Consider the following 15,264-nt stretch of genomic DNA (forward strand, 5'->3'; position numbering starts at 1 on the left):
TAGGTATAGTCGAAGTGAATTTGTGTAATCATCATACGATTTTTTTTTAAAATGTGAACGGGTATCAGACTTTAAAAAAATAAATCATTCGGAAAACCATGCATCTCCATCAAATTGTCATCATCCGATGGAGACGCATGGTATGTAATTCTAAAATCAAATATCACATGCCCTTAGAACTAAATACCATGCGTTTCCATCTACAACTACATAAAAACATATATGTAATCGCGATAAAAATAAAGTCTTATATTTTTCTGTGAAACAAATTCAGTTTCAATGCATCCGCCATTTTTTTTTCGTTTTGGTTTCCTGATAGCATTCTGAAAAAAGAGAGAGAAATAAAATTGGCTCGACAAGGCTGCCAAACACACAGACATTCAATCTTTGTGAAAGTTGAATATTTTTTCAGTGTTCATTGGAATCCATGTAATGTCCAACCCATACGATAGATTACTGTGATAAAACTTCTCATCAAAATAATAAAATGTATGCTGGCAACCCGGTACAGTTTGCTCATATACGAGAGAGTACAAGAGAAATACGATGCGCAAAGGGAATTGAGCGAGCCACGTGGTCGATTTAAAACTCAACACGTGGCCCTCTGTCCTCAGACCTTAAGGTGAAATGTAGCGTCATAAAATGCGCGCAAAATTTTATCCGCTTCAGTTAAACGAACCGTCAAACAAAGCACACCAAGAAAAACGGACACATAGAAACAAGAACTTTTTGCAATGATTGAGCGCAGCTTGACGACGTTTATTTGAGTTGTTTATTGTCTAATACAATAAAACAATGTTGAAATTTGATTCATTTACAATCACTTATGTATTTTTGCCTTTCTCATATAGAAAGGTTATGCAATCACTGTGAAAACCGACTTTTGAACCGAGGCCCGGAGGGCCGAGTGTCATATACCATTCGACTCAGGTGTATTTCCGTGCCGATGGCTGAATGGCTACAGGAGGTTAAACAATGCAGTCGTGAACGGAATATCTTGGGGAGTTCCCTTACTGTGTTAAGCGAAGCTCTGGCACAGTGGACGACTTCTTTCTTCGCAACTCGTGGGATTTAAATGATAATAACATTTAAAAAAATCCTTACATGGTTCGCTATAGGCGATTATAAGCCAATATATTTGGTTTCTTGTAGTTGTTGTACGGTTGGTGCTGGAGGTGGAATGTTCGTTACTCTAATTTATAATGGTTAGAGTGGCACAAATCAATCTTCAGCATAAACGTACAGCAACTATGAATCTATCCAGACTTCTTCAAGAAGGTAAAGCTTCTATAGCTTTGGTTCAAGAACCATATTTCCAAAAGGGAAACTTCTACGTTGGAAAATTGTTAAACCCAGTCTTTGTTGCCTTCAACAAGATCGGTATGACAAATCCACGTGAAATGCCTCGAGCATGCATACTTGCAAATAGTGCTCTCGATGTTTCTCTCATATCGGAGCTCACAACTCGGGATATTTGTGCTGTCACAGTTAGTATGACTATTGATGGCATAGACAGGAAATATGTCTATTGTTCGGCATATTTACCGCATAACCAACCTTCGCCAAGCGATGACTTCAAAAAGGTTGTATCATACTGCTGCAAGAGTGATATACCGCTTGTAATCGGCAGTGACATAAATGCTCACCATATCATTTGGGGCAGCACAGATATAAATTCGAGAGGCTCTGATATGATGGAATTCGTGAGCAGTACAAACCTGCACATAGTCTATGCAGGAAACCGCCCAACTTTTGCGAGATCTGGAAGAGAGGAGGTTTTGGACGTAACTCTCTGCTCTGATAGAATTGCGCATGAGTTGGTGAATTGGCTCGTCTCCGATGAGCTCGAACCTTCGTTGTCTGATCATAAGTACATATTCTTTGATCATTCAAACGTTAAATTTGATATTGTCACATATCGTAATCCCAAATCTACAAACTGGGACCTCTATGAAGAGGGCTTGGCGACTAGATTTTACGGGTACCAACCAACAATTGAAACCCCAATTGATTTGGAAAATGTTGTCGACGAGACAAATTCACTCATAGTTGCAGCATATGAAGAGGCTTGTCCACTTCGGATTGTGCGAGCTACTAGAGGAACTCCTTGGTGGAATGCTGAACTTGCTAGACTAAGGAAACTATGCAGAAGAGCTTGGAACCACCGACGCAGAGATGGGTCGGAGGCATTCGTGTTGGCTCGAAGGGCTTACAAAAATGCTCTTCGATCGTCTGAGCGAAGTGGTTGGAAAAGCCTCTGCACAAATGTCTCTAGTCTCAACGAGGCTAGCAGATTAAATAAGTTACTTTCGAAGTCTAAGGTCTTTAATGTCAGTTTCTTAAGAACTTCAGATGGTGAACACTTGTCTGATGAAAGTGATGTACTTCACTGCCTTTTTAACACTCACTTTCCAGGATGTATGGATCCATCACCGACAGCTCTTCCCGAGACTTTTTCAGGTAGTTACGATTCTTGGGCCCTTGCTCGAAGCGTTGTGACGATTGAATCGGTCAAATGGGCAGTTGAGAGTTTTGCTCCGTACAAATCTCCTGGAAAGGATGGAGTTTTCCCAGTGTTACTGCAGAAAGGGTATGAACATTTCAAACATGTTTTGAAGAAAATACTTACTTTTAGTCTTGCGACTGGATATATTCCAAGAGCCTGGCAGGAAATAATTGTCAAATTTATTCCCAAAGGCGGTCGCGACACTTATGAGGAAGCGAAGAGTTTCAGGCCTATCAGTCTTAGCTCATTTCTTCTTAAAACAGTGGAACGCATAGTCGATCACTATATCAGGAATGTTAGTCTGGGCGTGCAACCGCTACATGGAATGCAACATGCTTACCAGCGTGGAAAGTCCACTACAACCCTGTTACATGATGTTGTGTACAACATTGAAAAAGCTTTCTCACAAAAGCAATCTTGCTTGGGAGTTTTCCTAGATATTGAAGGTGCCTTTGATAACGTGTCTTTCAATTCAATTCTGGAAGCAGCCCGTGGTCATGGCATACCTTCAAGTATCACAAATTGGATACACGCAATGCTTAGCAATCGACTTCTTTGTTCATCGCTTCGGCAAGCAGAGATTAGAAAGCTGAGTGTCTGTGGGTGTCCTCAAGGTGGTGTACTATCCCCACTTTTATGGAACCTAGTCGCTGATGGTTTGTTAAGGAAATTTAATAACCTTGGATTTCCGACTTATGGTTTTGCCGACGATTATCATATATTGATGACCGGTATAAGCATTAACACTCTCTTTGATTTAATGCAGCAAGCCCTGCGATCTGTTGAACAATGGTGTTGTCAGGTTGGATTGTCTGTAAATCCGGGCAAAACATCAATGGTGCTTTTCACTCATCGTAGGATGATCACAGGAGCTCGTCCGTTACAGTTCTTCGGTTCAGAGGTCACTGTGGTCGATCAAGTTAAATACGTCGGGGTTATTCTTGACTCAAAACTGAATTGGTCTGCTCACATTGACTTCAGGATTAAGAGAGCTTGTATGGCTTTCGGCCAATGCAGACGAGCTTTTGGAAAATCATGGGGACTCAAACCCAGATATATTCATTGGATCTACACAACTATTGTTAGACCAATTTTAGCATATGGTTGTCTTGTATGGTGGCAGAAAGGAGAAGTCGCGACAGTTCAGTCAAAGCTAAATCATCTCCAAAGGATGGTCCTAATGGCGATGACAGGAGCATTCACGACAACTCCTACTGCTGCTCTAGAGGCGCTACTGTGTATTAAACCACTACATGTGTTCCTAAAACAAGAAGCATTATCTTGTGCATACCGTCTTAGGGTTACAGGGCTTTGGAACAGTAACCCATTTGATTATGCTACCAGCCACACTCGCTTGTGGTCTCAAATGGTTACATGGGATGAGTATTTACTCGCTCCTAGTGACCTAACTCTCACATGCAGTTTTCCTTTCAAAACATTCCATGTGAGCTATCCTCTTCGTGAGGAATGGTTGTCTGGTTGTCTGGAACGACAACTTGATGAACACATAGTTTGTTTTACGGACGGTTCTCTGTTGAATGGTCGTGCTGGTGCTGGTGTCTACTGTCGTGAAATGAGGCTGGAGCAGTCTCATTCACTTGGTAGATACTGTACGGTGTTCCAAGCAGAAATCTACGCGATTCTGTGTGGAGTACAATCGGCACTTCAGCAGAGGATCTGTGGTAAACGAATTTATTTTTGTTCCGACAGTCAGGCAGCCTTAAAAGCACTCAGTTCGAATGACTCACGGTCGAATCTAGTGATCGCATGTCGAACTCAAATTGAAGACCTCAGCATTTCAAATGCTGTTTACTTCTTATGGGTACCCGGCCATTCTGGTAATACTGGAAATGAATGGGCTGATGAGTTGGCTAGAGCTGGTGCAACGAATGATTTCGTTGGTCCTGAACCAGCTTTACCACTTTCAACTAGTTGGATAAAGCACAAGATTCGTTCTTGGGCTGCATCCAAACATGCCAGCTACTGGCGCAGCTTGCAAACTTGCGCTCAGACAAAAGCATTTCTACCAGATTTAAATCTGAAAATGTCAAAGTGTCTACTGCATTTCTCCAAGCAACATTGAGTTGGCTAGAGCTGGTGCAACGAATGATTTCGTTGGTCCTGAACCAGCTTTACCACTTTCAACTAGTTGGATAAAGCACAAGATTCGTTCTTGGGCTGCATCCAAACATGCCAGCTACTGGCGCAGCTTGCAAACTTGCACTCAGACAAAAGCATTTCTACCAGATTTAAATCTGAAAATGTCAAAGTGTCTACTGCATTTCTCCAAGCTCTGACTGGACATTGCAAACTCAATTATCACATGGCTACTATTCAACGTGCTGAGTATTATTCGTGTGATTTGTGTGAATGCGATTATGGTACTTCATATCATCTGATATGTAACTGTCCCGCATTGACGCAGCTACGTATCCGGGTTTTTGGTTCTCCATACATGGTTGAGTCTGTGTATGCGGAGCTAAAATTGAAGGATATTCTCTCGTTTCTCACCCAATGTGGTAAGGAGCTATAGGCAGAAGGGTTCATCGTTCTTCCTGGAGTGAATGAATCCTTTCTGTATTCACCTTAAATAGGGTTTAGCAGATTGTTTGGCATTCTTTAGGGGGTGCCGAATTTACTTCTGCTCGTACATACTGCGAATCGTTCTGCATTCTTCCGGGAGTTCAGAATGGTGTCGCTTTTGTAAGATCTCTAAATCCTCTCGGGGGTTGGAGGTTTTATTAACAGCAGACTGTTCGGGACCTCGTAGAGGTTCAGAATTTACTTCTGCTTCCACTAAATGTGATCCTCAGCAGATTGTTCGGCATCCCTTAGGGGTGCAGAATTTACTTCTGCTTTTATGTGTTTTTGTGTCGTCAATTTTTCCCATCCTCCTAGTCCAACCCTTACCATTTCCTTTCAATCCTTCCCTCTTATATATCGGGAAAATGATGCTAAAAACAAATTGATGGCAAGGCACAAATCTCCAAATATCAAGGGGAACGTGCCATTTGAGCCAATTTGTTCTGATTCCTGATTCCTGATTCCAGTTGAACGAACCGTCAAACAAAGCACACCAAGAAAAACGGACACATAGAAACAAGAACTTTTTGCAATGATTGAGCGCAGCTTGACGACGTTTATTTGAGTTGTTTATTGTCTAATACAATAAAACAATGTTGAAATTTGATTCATTTACAATCACTTATGTATTTTTGCCTTTCTCATATAAAAAGGTTATGCAATCACTGTGAAAACCGACTTTTGAACCGAGGCCCGGAGGGCCGAGTGTCATATACCATTCGACTCAGTTCGTCGAGTACGCAAAATGTCTGTGTGTGTGTGTATGTATGTGTGTGTATGTATGTGTGTATGTGTATGTGCGTATGTGTGTATGTAACGTTTTTTTGCACTAACTTTTCTCAGAGATGGCTGAATCGATTTTCACAAACTTAGATTCAAATGAAAGGTCTTGAGGTCCCATACAAAATTCCTGAATATTATTTAGATCCGACTTCCGGTTCGAGAGTTATGGGGTAAAATGTGCAAAAAAAGGAAAATAAGTGTTTTATTTTTTTCATAGATGGCGTGACCGATTTTCACAAACTTAGGTTCAAATGAAAGGTCCTGTGGGATGCGTTATTCCTGAATTTCATGCGGATCCGACTTCCGGATCCGGAAATATAGGGTAAAGTGTGTTAAAAATTGTACCCCATCACTGAAAATGGGGAAAAACCTTAAAAAATTTTCTAAATCGACCTCAAATCTTTTCCAATTTGATGGTTTTTATCAGTAGACGGTCAAACAAACCGATTTCGGTTATCCTTTTAAGAATCGAAGAAAATTTTTTTTTGCCTTTTTGCCTTTCTCATATAGAAAGGTTATGCAATCACTGTGAAAACCGACTTTTGAACCGAGACCCGGAGGGTCGAGTGTCATATACCATTCGACTCAGTTCGTCGAGTACGCAAAATGTCTGTGTGTGTATGTGTGTGTATGTGCGTATGTGTGTATGAAACGTTTTTTTGCACTAACTTTTCTCGGAGATGGCTGAACCGATTCTCACAAACTTAGATTCAAATGAAAGGTCTTGTCGTCCCATACAAAATTCCTGAATATTATTTGAATCCGACCTCCGGTTCCGGAATTATGGGGTAAAATGTGCAAAAAATTGTGAAAATAAGTGCACTAACTTTTCTCAGAGATGGCTGAACCGATTTTCACAAACTTGGGTTCAAATGAAAGGTCTTGTCGTCCCATATAAAATTCCGGAATATTGTTCAGGAACCGGAGCTCCGAAGTTATGGGGTAAAATGTGCAAAAAAAATGAAAATATGTTTTCTAGCTTTTCTCATAGATGGCGCGACCGATTTTCATAAACTTAGGTTCTAATGAAAGGTCCTGTGGTCCCATACGCAATTCCTGAATTTCATCTGAATCCGACTTCCGGATCCGGAAATATAGGGTAAAGTGTGTTGAAAATTTTATACCATCACTGAAAAGGACGAAAAACCGTAAAAAGTTTTCTAAATCGACCTCAAATCTTCTCCAATTAATAGTTTTTTATCAGCAGACGGTCAAACTAACCGATTTCGGTTATTGTTTTTAGGAATCGAAGAAAATTATTTTGAAGAATACCACAGTATTATATAATATAGTATGATTGATATGAGAAAGGCATCATTACACCACTAGGTGGATTAAAACAGGTTTTTTTTTATTGTTATCAACTGGTTTTGATGCAATAAATTAATATTTCGTTTTGAATTTTTACTCATATTTTACACATTTATTAATTATTTCGAAGGAAATGTATAGAGTTTTGTCTGTAATTTAATGTAATGTAAATGTAAATTCCCGAAATTATGATCAATTAAGTTTGCATTTATGTCAGTTTAATTTTCAATCATTTCTTCGTCCCACTTTATACTAACTTTCAAGAATTCAGTAATAGTAGCAGTAATAATTATTTATAAGTTTTTTATTTTTACCCGGTTTTAACCTAATTTTGGTCTTTTCGCCGGGTTTGTATCAGTTGGGGGGGGAGATTTTAGGGGGGGGGGGGGGTGGAGGTTGGGGGAAGGGATGAGTTTACATCGAGTAGTAATTTAACATTTAATAGAGTCGAGAGGAAGAAGTGTGTTTACAGTTTATTGATTTAAGAACTATTGAAGGAGAGAAGGAGAGAGAAAAAAAGAAGAAAGAAAGAGAGAGATATATGTGTAAGGGGAGAAGCTTAAAACTAGGGGTTTGGGTAGCAGTAATTTTTTTCGGAGGTGTTTCAGAACATGTTGATCAATTTCCTTGCGAATCGAAATAAGTATCCAATTTCTTGATCATTTTTTGGTTATAAAGTAAAAAGTTTTAATAATATAAAAATTGGTACACTTACTTTTCGTCTTTTGCAGGGTACGCGAGCAATGATGCGAAGTATAAATAAAATCAGAATTTTAGCTCATTAATGAAAATGAAAGCTTTCAGAGAATGTTTCACTTTTATTCAATCTCATTTGTAATAAATGTTTATAGTGGCAGCACTGTGTAATTGAAATTAGCACCAAGCCGTTTTTCTTCTTAGTGAATTAAAGTGTAACCAAAAAAGATTTGTTAAATTAGTGTAAACTCGAAAGTGTGTTTAGTTTTACGAGAAGAATGAACTTTTGTGTTCCACACTGTGGTCACACTAAGCATTTCTATCCAAACTTGACTTTTCCCGGTTTCCAAAAGGTCCGGTAATAAGTCAACAATGGATTCGATTTTGCGTTCAACATGAGATATTTCGTGTTTTGCCATCAAAGCTCAATTAATCGTTTTTAAGCATTAATACATAATAAAAATAAGCAATCACAAAAACATTTTTCATGTTTATTTCAAATGAAAAATCAGTCCAAAAATTTAAATTTAATAAATATTTTTTTCTTGTCATAAAGTTCTTAAAAAAACTGTAAACATGGCAACACTGTAGCCGATACGTTGATATTTATTCCGCAGAGCGAAAATGAGGAGAATGATGATTCGGAAGGAAGAATAAGAAGCCAGTTGCCAGGTCTTGTCTTAGGTTTCTGCTACTGCGAGTTTGTGCAATCGGTATGATGAAATATTCACATGCACAGCCGAAGAAATTTCAAACCAAGCCAAAGAGGTCGACTTCACTACATTTTCTCGGAGATCACTAGCTGGGGTTTTGAAAACTTAGATTGAAATGAACAAACTTTATGGTACCATAAACTACCATTAACTTTTTTTCGGAAGCGACTTTCGAAATTATAGCATGATGAGTCTAGAAATGTCTATTTCAAGGATAACGAACCGAAGATCAAATGTCCTCTGGCCTCCGGTGCCAGAAATCATCAATAGTTTAATAATTTCTTAGGTTACATTATTGGAAAACATTCCAATTATAACTGATAGTTCATCTTACCATGCAGTTAAAATTATTTAGTCAATCTTTTCTCAAGCACATATTTGGGGCACGAAATTAAATATAAAGTTATTTCGTAGTTCATTATTATTCCATCGATTTTGAAAGCAAAATCAAGTGTTGATTCATTGTATTCATAATAATTGAAAAACCAATGAATTCCAATAAGTTTTCCATGCTGACTGGCTCGAAGCTGACCCTCAATGTTTATCACATTGTTTGTATCACAGGTTAATGAACGATAAAACTTGGCTTGTATTTCATTCAGTAGCAATATCAAAGACAATGATGAAGTTATAGTTTTGCTAAAAAAATTGCTACAATCTAAAATAATACCTGTTATACGATATCACACAGCCAAGCTTTATTGCTTCAGCAACATCAATGCATTGAACTCAACAGGATTGGACATTATTAGCATTATAAATGACAGTTACTTAGAAAATAAACAATTTTTTACAATATCCATTTTATTGTATTCAACTCGTTTTTATTTCAACACAAAACCCAATGCTGCATAAATTCGCGTCATAATTTTACATGTAATTTTTGCTCACGATATAATGCCACCGTGCCCACCGTGCATTTCTCACACCACCTCAATACGAAACAGCAGCGCGCAAGCAATAAAAAACGCGGAGAAGTTTATATAAACTTTTTCAAATTTCGGTTGTTTTAGCTAAAATTTTATAATTTTGAGTTGCATTTTCAGATTCTTTGTGAAATTCTGCTACAAACACTAATTTTCAGTTCTAAAATCATCCCCGTGGAACGGAACAGCAACCGTTTATACATTTCAAAAACCAATTACGGCTCGGCAAAGCAATATTTCAAAATTCTAAGAATACTTAGTTGTGATAAATTTGATTTCGAAAACTTGAGTGTTTTTGGTTTTTCGAAAATCGGTCTAGTTTTTAATAATTGATAAAAAAACGCGATTTTCGCATTCCGCTACATTTCACCTTAAGAAAGAATTTTCATAAGGAAGGACCAGTGAGAGAAACATGAATCAGAACTAATGATTTGAAAAATATTTAGGTTTTAATATACGGTTTAAAGTTTTTATTTATGAACTGATAAATCATTTTACATTTACTTTGCATTTATTTTATTCAAATCAAATAATAACTATATCTAGTAAAAATTCTGAAGGACAATTAAATTATAGTTATTTTGCAGAAAAAAGTATTCCTCGATACCAAGCGCCAAATAAAGAAAAATTCAATACCAAGCGAAATCTAAAAACCTATCAGTTTTAAGGTAAAATGTTCGTCGACGTTCTGTATCACATGGTATGAATTGTCAAGTTGCCTGAAATTGCTCAACAAGACAATTAAAGTCAAACGGCTTAAGCTCATAAAGACAGATCAATCATGTTGGGATCGGACTGACAGTAAATCCGTCGAAACAAAATGTATGAGAGGAGAAGGCTTTAAAATATAACACCTTCCTACTCGAAGAATGGTGCGTGGCGACGATATCGTCGTGGTTCATGAATTCGTGGATTTATTTATTTATGACCACGAATAAGGATGTAAGAGAAGTAATACGACACCATAAGAACTTAATCAACGGCGTATAAACCACGGATTTCAAAAGCTGCTTGGAGATCCACCTATCATACGTACAGCTGAAATTGGACAGCTACGATCGGCAGAGCATTTCATCAGGATAACAGACGGCAAACATTTGAAAATGATTCTTGAATGTGCTAAAAAACACATAGCGAGCAAGGCAGATCGATCAAATGGAGGTAAAGAGTGGTCATAATCAGAGCTGTATGGAGACATAATAAACGGGCTTGAGCTGATATGTGAGAAAAGTACTCCACGTAACACCAGAAAAAGACCACTAAGTGCAAGTGAACTCGAAGAACTATATTTGCGAAAGCGTTTGAAATTCAATTTTTATTCATAGCTCAGTTTCTCATCGCTTCCTAAGTAATACATATTTCTATTAAAACAACAAAACAATACGTTTTCCGAAACTGTTTAATAAAGGGGTCCTCTTCAGGAAATAGCATAAAACTGAACTAATACGTTCTTTTTGGGTCTTCGGGAAATGCTGCAGGCGCTTCGGCATGATTTCTATCTGGTTTATAGTATTTCTTAGAACTGATAATAGCTAACCTCGAAACTTCCAGACTATCCCGCAAGATGTTGAAGTTAGAAACGAATTACAACCGTCCACTGGTACACATGTTCACTAATGCATTTCCTACATCATGAGCAGAGCTCAAGCATGTAGGTATTAAGTTCTAAGGGCATGAGATTTTTGATTTTAGAACTAAATACCATGCGTCTCCATCGGATGATGACAATTTGATGGAGACGCATGGTTTTCCGAACGATTTATTTTTTTAATGTCTAATATTACATCCGTCCACATTTTTTAAAATCTGAAAAAAAATACAACGTAATGCACTCATAAATGATTTATTTTTTATGCAAAATCTAGAGTGGTACAAAAATTGTAAGTGCGATTAAAAAAAATTCGAAAATTTTGAACATATTTTTCACATGAATTGAAAAATTCTGAAAAAAATTAGAATTCCATAATTCCTAAAATATTTCTGATTTTTTCAAATTTTTTGCTAATGAGGTTTTTGAAAAACTTAAATAAAATGAAAATCAGAAGAACCACCTCAAGTTAAAGGGTTAAAATTTTGGGAACATCATCTCCAATATAAACCCTTTCAAACAGTGAGTATCAATTTTTTTTCTGTTTTTGGGAAGTTTCTTTTTATGAAAACCCGACTACACCCTTTGTCATATTGATTGTATTTTTTAGAAGTCATATGAAAACTTACAATCTTTATTGAAAAAGAACCTGAAATTTCAATCAGGGAAGAAAAAGAGATGCAGTTTCCTTTAGCTGAAGAAATTAGTTAGTTTTTATTTGAGAAGAGGATTAACTCAAATGTATTATGGGCTTTATTTCTACGGGATCGGGTCATTTCTCCGAATGCCATTTCGCCAAAAATCGTTTCGCCTAAAAGAGTTATTTCGTCGATAGGGCCATTTCGCCGAAAGAATAATTTTGAATACATAACATAATTTGTTAGGAAACCGCAAATTCTGGTTATTCATCAAAAATATCTATATGATTTTATATCTCCAGGATAATTGATGTGGCACAGCCACATAACCGAAGACTGAGGCGACGCCAGCTGAGTTTGTCGCCGACCCGCCGTCGGAAGCGGCGGCTTCTTGCATACAAACCTTTAACCGCCTCGTTTGCCGGGTATACCCGAAGCTAGGTTTCTTTGCTTCAGTTAGGTCCGAACGAGCGGTAGCGAGGTCAGATAGCATACGAACAGAGCGAGCAAACAATTGCCTGATAGATACACTAATAGAATCAATAATTTTTTTTGGTCATTCCGTTCTGAGGATCATGAATAAACCTACGAAAATTATTCAGGTCTCTGGATCATTTCAGAAGCCCAATTGTAGGTGAACAAAACGGGAGTAAACATAGTCATTTTTTAAACGTCTTATTTTTAATCAATCCCAATCACCATATTAAGACTAATGTATAATTCGGCGAAATGACTTTCGGCGAAATGACTCTTTCGGCGAAATGGCTTTCGATGAAATGACCCTGATTCGTTTCTACAAAAGACTGGTCACGAATCGTACTGCTTATGACTGTGTGTTCTAGACATTTATTAGCTGCTCCAGGTAGTTCTCCTGAAATTACCGCATCAATTTATAATCGCTGGCCCATCAGCTCTTTCAACTGCCAGCAGGGATATGTCTTTACGGATTTTTAAATCGCTATAAGGTATGTTTCATTACTTCATTACTGTCTCACTAGTGGAATGATTTGAATTTTATATTTTGTGGTCTCGGGGTTACACTTCTTCACCGCAAATATCAGAGGATGCTCCCTCATGAAATTATTCATTAATTATCTCGGATCTTGAAAGAACCGTACGATAGCAATAGCAATAAATTTTTGATGAAAATACAATCTTTTATTGTAGATTTTCATTGTTCTAAATATATTAAGTCTTTATATTTTATATTAATCGTACTCGCATCACTTGTTTAATTCAATAGTAGTCACATGAAAAGTCTATGAAACATCTACAATTTGGATGTTGTTAATCTGTTAGTATAAAAGATGAGGAGGTTTTACGCCTGTTGAAGAAAGAGAGATTAGATAATTTCAGTTCCAATAGGCTTTTCCCTGCTCCTAATCAATAAATAAATCAATAAATAAATAAATAAATAATACTTGTATATGCAATAAATGGCCTCAATTAAACGTTGTATATAAATTGTATACCATAAATGTAGAATGTTCCACATGAACCTGTCTATATAAATTCGGATTGAATACAATAAGCACTTCATAAATTGCCCCAATGCGTACTGTTTGATAATCTAATAGAGGATCACTATTTTTTACCTGGAGCTGTTAGTGGAATGTATTCAACAGTTTCACTTTTTCTGTACCATTTAATTCCACTATTTCACTGTCACGTTATTACACTTCCACAAAGTCACTATACTTTAATGAAGCATAACAAACGTTACAATACAGATACGCGTATTTCGGAATGTTACTTACATCCTTCTTCAGTGTATCAGTTTTATAACCTATAACTTATAAAACCGATACACTGAAGAAGGATGTAAGTAACATTCCGAAATACGCGTATCTGTATTGTAACGTTTGTTATGCTTCATTAAAGTATAGTGACTTTGTGAAAGTGTAATAACGTGACAGTGAAATAGTGGAATTAAATGGTACAGAAAAAGGGAAACTGTCTAATAGAGGATATAAGGCGTGTTACATAAATTTGATTAAGCCTGGAACTTTCATTCATAGCAAATGAATGAAAATTTTGTAAAAATAACTAGCGGAGGAGTTTTATATTTCATATGATAATCTTATAAAGGGTGATTTTTTAAGAGCTTGAGAACTTTTTTAAACAATAAAACGCATAAAATTTGCAAAATCTCATCGGTTCTTTATTTTAAACGTTAGATTGGTACATGACATTTACTTTTTGAAGATAATTTCATTTAAATGTTGACCGCGGCTGCGTCTTAGGTGGTCCATTCGGAAAATCCGCTTTTTTATCGACAAATTTTGTTCAGCGATGAGGCTCATTTCTGGTTGAATGGCTACGTAAATAAGCAAAATTGCCGCATTTGGAGTGAAGAGCAACCAGAAGCCGTTCAAGAACTGCCCATGCATCCCGAAAAATGCACTGTTTGGTGTGGTTTGTACGCTGGTGGAATCATTGGACCGTATTTTTTCAAAGATGCTGTTGGACGCAACGTTACAGTGAATGGCGATCGCTATCGTTCGATGCTAACAAACTTTTTGTTGCCAAAAATGGAAGAACTGAACTTGGTTGACATGTGGTTTCAACAAGATGGCGCTACATGCCACACAGCTCGCGATTCTATGGCCATTTTGAGGGAAAACTTCGGAGAACAATTCATCTCAAGAAATGGACCGGTAAGTTGGCCACCAAGATCATGCGATTTGACGCCTTTAGACTATTTTTTGTGGGGCTACGTCAAGTCTAAAGTCTACAGAAATAAGCCAGTAACTATTCCAGCTTTGGAAGACAACATTTCCGAAGAAATTCGGGCTATTCCGGCCGAAATGCTCGAAAAAGTTGCCCAAAATTGGACTTTCCGAATGGACCACCTAAGACGCAGCCGCGGTCAACATTTAAATGAAATTATCTTCAAAAAGTAAATGTCATGTACCAATCTAACGTTTAAAATAAAGAACCGATGAGATTTTGCAAATTTTATGCGTTTTATTGTTTAAAAAAGTTCTCAAGCTCTTAAAAAATCACCCTTTATATTTGTCCCAATATTAAATACATCACATACATCAGAAAAATTGCAGGGGAAATTGGTCGTAGCAGATGTGCGGTCGCAAATTTTCTGAAAAATCCAGCAAAGTATGGTCAGAATAAAAATGCAGGACACAGAAAGAAACTGTCAGAGAGAGATACTCGTCGAATTGTCAATAAATCTTCGAATTCTACCTTGAGTTATTTGAAAATCCGCACTGAACTTAAGTTAGAAGCTTCAGTTTCGCTGGTTTGGAGGGCATTCAAACTTTCGCCCAACATGGTTCGAGCAAAAATGAGCAGTGTTCCTCGTTTACTACCTCACCACAAGGAAGCTCGACTGGAATTTGCACATCGGAACATGTCCCAAGATTGGAAAAAGGTATGAACATGTACTGCAATATTAAAACAAACAAACGTATTTAAACTATTTAATAACAAATGTGTTAAACTATTACAGGTGATATTCTCGGATGAAAAAAAGTTTAACCTAGACGGACCAGACGGATTTAAC

General features: G+C 37.3%; 1 protein-coding gene across 5 annotated transcripts in view; it reads right to left on the bottom strand.

Annotated features, from left to right (window-relative positions):
• Positions 1 to 15,264, bottom strand: part of LOC131427687 (uncharacterized) — a 133,095-nt gene that overhangs the window by 55,812 nt on the left and 62,019 nt on the right. The gene's annotated exons all lie outside the window — the stretch shown is intronic.

Source organism: Malaya genurostris, chromosome 2 (genome assembly GCF_030247185.1).
Source record: "Malaya genurostris strain Urasoe2022 chromosome 2, Malgen_1.1, whole genome shotgun sequence".
Classification (NCBI taxonomy): domain Eukaryota; kingdom Metazoa; phylum Arthropoda; class Insecta; order Diptera; family Culicidae; genus Malaya; species Malaya genurostris.